The sequence below is a fragment of the Arachis hypogaea genome, chromosome 14, assembly GCF_003086295.3.
Source record: "Arachis hypogaea cultivar Tifrunner chromosome 14, arahy.Tifrunner.gnm2.J5K5, whole genome shotgun sequence".
Taxonomy (NCBI): Eukaryota; Viridiplantae; Streptophyta; class Magnoliopsida; order Fabales; family Fabaceae; genus Arachis; species Arachis hypogaea.
In genome coordinates, this window is record NC_092049.1 from 109,646,455 (window position 1) to 109,655,796 (window position 9,342).

Genomic DNA, 9,342 nt, shown 5'->3' on the forward strand with positions numbered 1-9,342 from the left:
ACCGGAATACTGGCAACTTTGCTGCACCATGATAATGAGCTGAGGATTCAACTCAAAGCTACTGACTCCAATGGAGGGTATGCAGATGCTACTTCCATATGAAGCAGTAGAGGGGTTAGAATATGACCCCAGAGTCCTCCTGGACTGTTCATTTTCACTTATGTCCATGATGGATGTATGGATATAACTTGGACTGATTTATCTTTTTTTTTATTTTATTTTATAAGGAGTAAACACTTAAATAAAATAAAATAACTAAAAAGAATTTGAATTTTGAAAATAAATTTTTTTTTTCGTTTAAAAAAAATTAATTAGTTAATAAAAAAAAAGAAATTTTTGAAAAAGAGGGAAGATATTTTCGAAAATTAGAGAGAGGGAGAGTTAGTTAGGTAGTTTTGAAAAAGTTAAGAAACAAACAAAAAGTTAGTTAGTTAGTTGAAACAAATTTTGAAAAGATAAGAAGTTAGGAAGTTAGAAGAGATATTTTGAAAAGATATTTTTTTTTGAATTTAGTGAGGAGAGAGAAAAACAATAAGATAGTACAAGATTTAAAATTTTTAGATCTAATGCTCCTTGTTTTCGAAAAATTTGGAGGGAAAACACCAAGGAACACCAAACTTAAAAATTTTAAGATCAAGACACAAGGAAACTCAAGAACACTTTGAAGACTCACAAGAACACAAGAACATGAAGGAAGAACACCAAACTTAAAATTTTTAGAAAACCAAACCAAAATTTTCGAAAATCAAAGGGAAATCAACAAGAAAACACCAAACTTAAAGTTTGGCACAAGATTTAATAGAAAAAAATTATTTTTGAAAAAGAAGGTTTTGAAAAGAGTATAAAAGATTCTAACCCAATTACCAAGAACACAGATTAACGCTCTAGCCAAATGAGTTATGGGACCTTCAAAAATTTTAAGAAAGATTATTTTTGAAAACACCAACTTAAAGTTTGGCACAGGATTTAATAGAAAAATTATTTTTGAAAAAGGTTTTTTTTTAAAAAATATGATAGCCAAATATCATGAACATAAACACCACGTTCTAAATAACTGAGCTATAAGTTTAAAGTATTTTAACAAGGGATAAATAATAAAAGACTCTAAACAAAAAAAGGAAAGATTTTTCCTAATCTAAGCAACAAAATAATCCGTCAGTTGTTCAAACACGAACAATCCCCGGCAACGGCGCCAAAAACTTGGTGCACGAATTGTGAATCACACTTTTCACAACGCGTACCACTAACCAGCAAGTGCACTGGGTCGTCCAAGTAATACCTTACGTGAGTAAGGGTCGAATCCCACGGAGATTGTTGGTTTGAAGCAATCTATGGTTATCTTGTAAATCTTAGTCAGGAAGTCAATTATGTTTATCTATTGAATTGTGAGTAACCAGTAGAGCATAAATTAAAAGTTACTTGTTGTGTAGTAATGGAGAATATGTTGGAGTTTTGGAGATGCTTTGTCTTCTGAATCTCTGCTTTCCTCTGTCTTCTGATTCACGCACGCACGTCCTCCTATGGCAAGCTCTGTGTTGGTGGATCACCGTTGTCAATGGCTACCTTCCATCCTTCCAGTGAAAACTACGCTCACGCACTCTGTCACAGCACGGCTAATCACTGGTTGGTTCTCGATCCGGTTGGAATAGGATTTACTATCCTTTTGTATCTGTCACTAACGCCCAGCCTTCAGGAGTTTGAAGCTCGTCACAGTCATTCAATCCTTGAATCCTACTCGGAATACCACAGACAAGGTTTAGACTTTCCGGATTCTCATGAATGCCGCCATCAGTTCTAGCTTATACCACGGAGATTCTGATTAAGGAATCTAAGAGACACTCATTCAATCGGATATAGAACGGAGGTGGTTGTCAGGCACACGTTCGTGGTTTGAGGAAGGTGATGACTGTCACAGATCATCACCTCCATCACAATTAAGCGCGAATGAACATCTTAGATAGGAACAAGCGTGTTTGAATAGAAAACAGAAATACTTGCATTAATTCATCGAGACACAGCAGAGCTCCTCACCCCCAACAATGGGGTTTAGAGACTCATGCCGTCAGAGAATACAAAGTTTAGATCTGAAATGTCATGAGATGCAAAATAAGTCTCTAAAAGTTGTTTAAATACTAAACTAGTAGCCTAGGGTTACAAAATATGAGTGGACTATGATGGATGATGCAGAGGTCCACTTCTGGGGCCCACTTGGTGTGTGCTGGGGCTGAGATTTAAGTGAGTCACGTGCAGAGGCCATTTGTGGAGTCGAACGCCAGTTTTTATGCCAGTTTGGGCGTTCAACTCCAGTTTTTGATCCTTTTCTGGCGCTGGACGCCAGAATTGGGCAGAGAACTGGCGTTGAACGCCAGTTTACGTCATCTATCCTTGTGCAAAGTATGGACTATTATATATTGCTGGAAAGCCCTGGATGTATACTTTCCAATGCAATTGGAAGCATGCCATTTCGAGTTCTGTAGCTCCAGAAAATCCAATTTGAGTGCAGGGAGGTCAGAATCCAACAGCATTAGCAGTCCTTTTTCAGCCTGAATCAGATTTTTGCTCAGCTCCTTCAATTTCAGTCAGAAAAATATCTGAAATTACAGAAAAACACACAACTCATAGTAAAGTCCAGAAATATAAATTTTTCCTAAAAACTACTAGAAATAGACTAAAAACTAACTAAAATATACTCTAAACTATATGAAATTATCCCCAAAAAGCGTATAAAATATCCGCTCATCAATGCTCCTTACTGGCGTTTAAACGCCAGTAAGTCCTTCCTCCAGGGTGTGATTTTTTTTTCTGCTGTTTTTGATTCTGTTTTTAATTTTTGGATTTATTTTGTGACTCCACATGATCATGAACCTAATAAAACATGAAAGAACAATAAAAATAAGAATAAAATTAGATAAATAAAAATTGGGTTGCCTCCCAACAAGCGCTTCTTTAATGTCAATAGCTTGACAGTGGGCTCTCATGGAGCCACACAGGTGATCAGGTCAATTTTATAGACTCCTAACACCAAACTTAGAGTTTGGATATGGGAGTTCAACACCAAACTTAGAGTTTGGTTGTGGCCTCCTAACACCAAACATAGAGTTTGACTGTGGGGGCTCTGGTTGACTCTGCGGTGAGATAAGCTTTTCATGCTTCCTCTCCATAGTTACAGAAGGAGATCCTTGAGTTTTAAACACAAGGTTGTCCTCATTTAGTTGCAGGATCAATTCTCCTCTGTCCACATCAATCACAACTCTTGCTGTGGCTAGGAAGGGTCTTCCAAGGATGATGGATTCATCCTCATCCTTCCCAGTATCTAGGATTATGAAATCAGCAGGGATGTAAAGGCCTTCAACCTTTACTAACATGTCCTCTACTTGTCCATAAGCCTATTTTCTGGAATTGTCTGCCATCTCTAATGAGATTCTAGCAGCTTGTACCTCAAAGATTTCCAGTTTCTCCATTATAGAAAGTGGCATGAGATTTATCCCTGACCCAAGGTCACATAGAGCCTTCTCAAAGGTCATGGAGCCTATGGTACAAGGTATTAAGAACTTTCCAGGATCCTGTTTCTTCTGAGGCAATCTCAGTTGATCCAATGCATTTAGTTCATTGGTGAACAGGGGAGGTTCATCTCCCCAAGTCTCTTTACCAAATAAATTGGCATTCAGCTTCATGATTGCACCAAGGAACTTGGCAACTTGCTCTTTAGTAACATCATCATTCTCTTCAGAAGAAGAATACTCATCAGAGCTCATGAATGGCATAAGGAGGTTCAATGGAATCTCCATGGTCTCTAGATGAGTCTCAGATTCCTTTGGTTCCTCAGAGGGGAACTCCTTATTGATCTCTGGACATCCCAGGAGGTCTTCCTCCTTGGGATTCACGTCCTCCCCTTCCTCCTTGGATTTGGCCATGATGGTTATATCAATGGCCTTGCAATCTCTCTTTGGATTCTCTTCTGTATTGCTTGGGAGAGTACTAGGAGGGGTTTCAGTGATATTCTTACTCAGCTGACCCACTTGTGCCTCCAAATTTCTAATGGATGACTTTGTTTTATTCATGAAACTCAGAGTGGCCTTAGATAGATCAGAGACTAAATTTGCTAAGCTAGATGGATTCTGCTCAGAATTCTCTGTCTGTTGCTGAGTGGATGATGGAAAAGGTTTACTATTGTTAAACCTGTTTCTTCCACCATTAGTAAAGCCTTGTTGAGGCTTTTGTTGATCCTTCCATGAGAAATTTGGGTGATTTCTCCATGAGGTGTTATAGGTGTTTCCATAAGGTTCACCCATATAATTTACCTCTGCTATTGTAGGGTTTTCAGGATCATAAGCTTCTTCTTCAGAAGATGCCTCTTGAGTACTGTTGGATGCAGTTTGCATTCCATTCAGACTCTGAGAAATCATATTAACTTGCTGAGTCAATATTTTATTCTGAGCCAATATGGCATTCAGAGTATCAATTTCAAGAACTCCCTTCTTCTGAGGTGTCCCATTACTCACAGGATTCCTCTCAGAAGTGTACATAAACTGGTTGTTAGCAACCATGTCAATAAGTTCTTGAGCTTCTGCAGGCGTTTTCTTTAGGTGAATGGATCCACCTGCAGAAGTATCCAATGACATCTTAGCTAATTCATACAGACCATCATAGAATATATCCAGGATGGTCCATTTTGAAAGCATGTCAGAAGGACACTTTTTGGTCAGTTGCTTGTACCTCTCCCAAGCTTCATAGAGGGATTCTCCTTCTTTCTGTCTAAAGGTTTGAACATCCACTCTAAGCTTACTAAGCTTTTGAGGAGGGAAGAACTTGGCTAAGAAAGCCGTGACCAGCTTATCCCAAGAGTTCAGGCTATCCTTAGGTTGAGAGTCCAACCATACTCTAGCTCTGTCTCTTATAGCAAAAGGGAAAAGCATGAGCCTGTAGACTTCAGGATCTACTCCATTAGTCTTAACAGTATCACATATCTGCAAGAATTCAATTAAGAACTGAAAAGGATCTTCAGATGGAAGTCCATGAAACTTGCAGTTTTGTTGCATCAGAGAAACTAATTGAGGCTTAAGCTCAAAATTGTTTGCTCCAATGGTAGGGATGGAGATGCTTCTTCCATGTAAATTGGAATTAGGTGCAGTAAAGTCACCAAGCATCCTCCTTGCATTATTATTATTTTCGGCTGCCATCTCCTCTTCTTTTTCAAAAATTTCTGTAAGGTTGTCTCTGGATTGTTGTATTTTAGCTTCTCTCAGTTTCCTCTTCAGAGTCCTTTCAGGTTCAGGGTCTGCTTCAACAAGAATGTTCTTGTCCTTGCTCCTGCTCATATGAAAAAGAAGGGAATAGAAAATAATAATAGGGATCCTTTTTACCACAGTATAGAGGTTCCCTTGTTGTTAGTAGAAGAGGAGAGGGAATAAGAGTGAAGAAGAATGGATAATCTAAACACAAGGGTGAGGATAAGAGCAGTGATTTGAGATGAAAAGAAGTGTTAGTAGATGAATAAATAAATAGAAGGAGATGGGAGAGAGGGAATTCCGAAAAATAAATTTGGAAAAAGAGTTAATGATTTTCGAAAATTAAGATAAAATTAAAATTAAAATTAAAAACAATTAATTAATTAAAAAGAATTTTTGAAAAAGAGGGAGGTATTTTCGAAAATTAGAGAGGGATAGTTAGTTAGGTAGTTTTGAAAGAGATAAGAAATAAACAAAAAGTTAATTAGTTAGTTGAAATAAATTTTGAAAATCAATTTTTAAAAGATAAGAAGATAAGAAGTTAGAAAAGATATTTGAAAAAGATATGATATGAAAAGGTATGATTAAAAAGATATGATTTTGAAAAAGATAAGATAAAAAGATATTTTTGAAAAGATATGATTGAAATTAGTTTTGAAAAAGATTTGATTTTTAAAATCACAATTAATGACTTGATTCACAAGAAATCACAAGATATGATTCTAGAACTTAAAGTTTGAATCTTTCTTAACAAGTAAGTAACAAACTTGAAATTTTTGAATCAAAACATTAATTGTTGATGATATTTTTGAAAATATGATATAAAATTAAGAAAAAGATTTTTGAAAAATATTTTTAGAATTTTCGAAAATAAATAAGAAAAATGAAAAAAATTTAATTTTTGAAAAAGATTTTGAAAAAGATAAGATTTTTAAATTGAAAATTTGATTTGACTCATAAGAAACAACTAAATTTTAAAAAGTTTTAAAAAAGTCAACTCAAATTTTTGAATTTATGAGAAGAAAAAGGGGAAGATATTTTTTTTTATTTTTGAATTTTTAATGAAGAGAGAGAAAAACATGAAAAAGACTCAATGCATGAAAATTTTAGATTAAAACAATAAGTGCATGCAAGAATGCTATGAATGATAAGATGAACACCAAGAACACTTTGAAGATTATGATGAACATCAAGAACATTTTTTTGAAAAATTTTTGATGCAAAGAAAACATGCAAGACACCAAACTTAGAAATCTTTAATGCTTAGACACTAAGAATTCAAGGATGCATATGAAAAACACCATACAACACAAAACAATATAATATGAAGATCAATCAAGAAGATTTATCAAGAACAACTTGAAGATCATGAAGAACACTATGAATGCATGAGTTTTCGAAAAATGCAAAATTTTTTTTTTGAAAAAATGCAATTGACACCAAACTTACAAATTGACTCAAGGCTCAAACAAGAAACACAAAATATTTTTTTTGATTTTTTATGATTTTATTAATTTTTTTGGATTTTTGTATATATCTTTCGAAAAACATATAGGAAAAAGAAAATAAGAAATTCAAAAAATTTTTAATAAGAATTCCAGGAATCTTTCAATGTTAGCCTAAATCTCCAATCCAAGGGTTAGACATGGCTTAATAGCCAGCCAAGCTTTAGAAGATACAAATCAGTCATACAATAACAAATTTGATTAGCAACAACTAGCTTGCTCTTGTAATGATGACTTGGAAGCCTCAGTCCAAATGAATTTAGACATGGCTTTACAGCCAGTCAGGCTTCAACATGCTTCATGAAACTCTAGAATTCATTCTTAAAAATTCTGAAATAAATTTCGAAAACAAAGGGAAAATATTTTTGAAAGATTTTGAAAACAATTTTTTTTGAAAATAAAACAAAAAGAAAATTACCTAATCTGAGCAACAAGATGAACCGTCAGTTGTCCAAACTCGAGCAATCCCCAGCAACGGCGCCAAAAACTTGGTGCACAAAATTGTGATCCCTGGTAATGGCTCCAAAAACTTGGTGCTCTAATCTTAATTCATAATTTGTCACAACTTCGATACAACTAACCAGCAAGGGCACTGGGTCGTCCAAGTAATAAAACCTTACGTGAGTAAGGGTCGATCCCACGGAGATTGTCTGCTTGAAGCAAGCTATGGTCACCTTGTAAATCTCAGTCAGGCGGATTCAGATGGTTTTATAAAGTGATAGATAGAAGATAAGTAAAATATAACTAGGATAGAGATACCTATGTAATTCATTGGTGAGAATTTCAGATAAGCGTATAGAGATGCTTTCGTCCCTCTGAACCTCTGCTTTCCTGCTATCTTCATCCAATCAATCCTACTCCTTTCCATGGCAAGCTGTATGTTAGGCATCACCATTGTCAATGGCTACATCCTGTCCTCTCAGTGAAAATGGTCCAATGCGCTGTCACTGCATGGCTAATCAGCTGTCGGTTCTCGATCATACTGGAGTAGGATCCATTGATCCTTTTGTGTCTGTCACTACGCCCAGCACTCGCGAGTTTGAAGCTCGTCACAGCCATCCCTTCCCAGATCCTACTCGGAATACCACAGACAAGGTTTAGACTTTTCGGATCTCAGGAATGGCCATCCATGGGTTCTAACTTATACCACGAAGATTCTGATTAAGGAATCCAAGAGATACTCATTCAATCTAAGGTAGAATGGAAGTGGTTGTCAGGCACGTGTTCATAGGGAATGATGATGACTGTCACGATCACCACATTCATGTTGAAGTGCGAATGGATATCTTAGAAGCGGAATAAGTTGAATTGAATAGAAAGACAGTAGTATTTTGCATTAATCTTTGAGGAACAGCAGAGCTCCACACCTTAATCTATGGTGTGTAGAAACTCTACCGTTGAAAATACATAAGTGATAGGTTCAGGCATGGACGAATGGCCAGACCCCATGATCTAAGAACTAAACATCCCAAGATGATCCGAAGATCTAAATACAATAGTAAAAAGTCCTATTTATACTAAACTAGCTACTAGGGTTTACAGAAGTAAGTAATTGATGCATAAATCCACTTCCGGGGCCCACTTGGTGTGTGCTTAGGCTGAGCTTGAAGTTTACACGTGGAGAGGTCATTCTTGGAGTTGAACGCCAGTTTGTAACGTGTTTCTAGCGTTCAACCCTGATTTGTGACGTGTTTCTGGCGTTTAACTCTAGACTGCAGCGTAGAACTGGCGTTCAACGCCCTTTTGCGTCTTCTAAACTCGACCAAAGTATGAACTATTATATATTGCTGGAAAGCCCTGGATGTCTACTTTCCAACGCCATTGAGAGCGCGCCATTTGGAGTTTTGTAGCTCCAGAAAATCCACTTTGAGTGCAGGGAGGTCAAAATCCAATAGCATCAGCAGTCCTTCTTCTACCTATGAATATGATTTTTGCTCAAGTCCCTCAATTTCAGCCAGAAAATACATGAAATCACAGAAAAGCACACAAACTCATAGTAAAGTCCAAAAATGTGAATTTAACATAAAAACTAATAAAAATATCCCTAAAAGTAACTAGATCCTACTAAAAACATACTAAAAAATAATGCCAAAAAGCGTATAAATTATCCGTTCATCAGAGAACGACCCGGGATTAATACTCTCAGTTATTTTATTGGGGTTGAAATAGTGACAATCATATTAAATTTTATTTGAGCATTGCTTGTCGGTTGAGAACTATACTTGCAACGAAGTTATTTCCTCTAACCGAGAAGAAAATTCTTAGTCGACGGTTTTGCTCTTTCAAATTTTTGGCGCCGTTGCCGGGGAATTGCAATGGTGTTATGTTATTGGCTATTGTATATATGTTGATATTGTAAATATGTTTTCCTTTTGCTTCTTTGTTAGTTGTTGTTAGTTTTAGAACTTTGCTTTCTTTGTTTCTTGTTAGCTTTTGTTTTTGTTTACCCTTTCACTATGAATTCTCATCCTTTTGGCTATGAGTTTGGCTCAAATTATGTTGTAGGAAATGGGAGCTACCATGACAACCTGCATCAAGGATGGAACAATCAAAGATGGGAGGAGCCTCAAAGGATTGATCAACCTTCTTGGTAACAACCTCCTCTGGTC

At 36.2% G+C, this 9,342-nt stretch overlaps 1 non-coding gene across 1 annotated transcript; it reads left to right on the top strand.

Annotated features, from left to right (window-relative positions):
• The first annotated feature begins 4,676 nt into the window (after positions 1–4,676).
• Positions 4,677–4,784, top strand: LOC112745561 (small nucleolar RNA R71). The gene has a single exon (XR_003173481.1). It is a non-coding gene; the product is annotated as a small nucleolar RNA R71 (small nucleolar RNA).
• Positions 4,785–9,342: the final 4,558 nt, after the last annotated feature.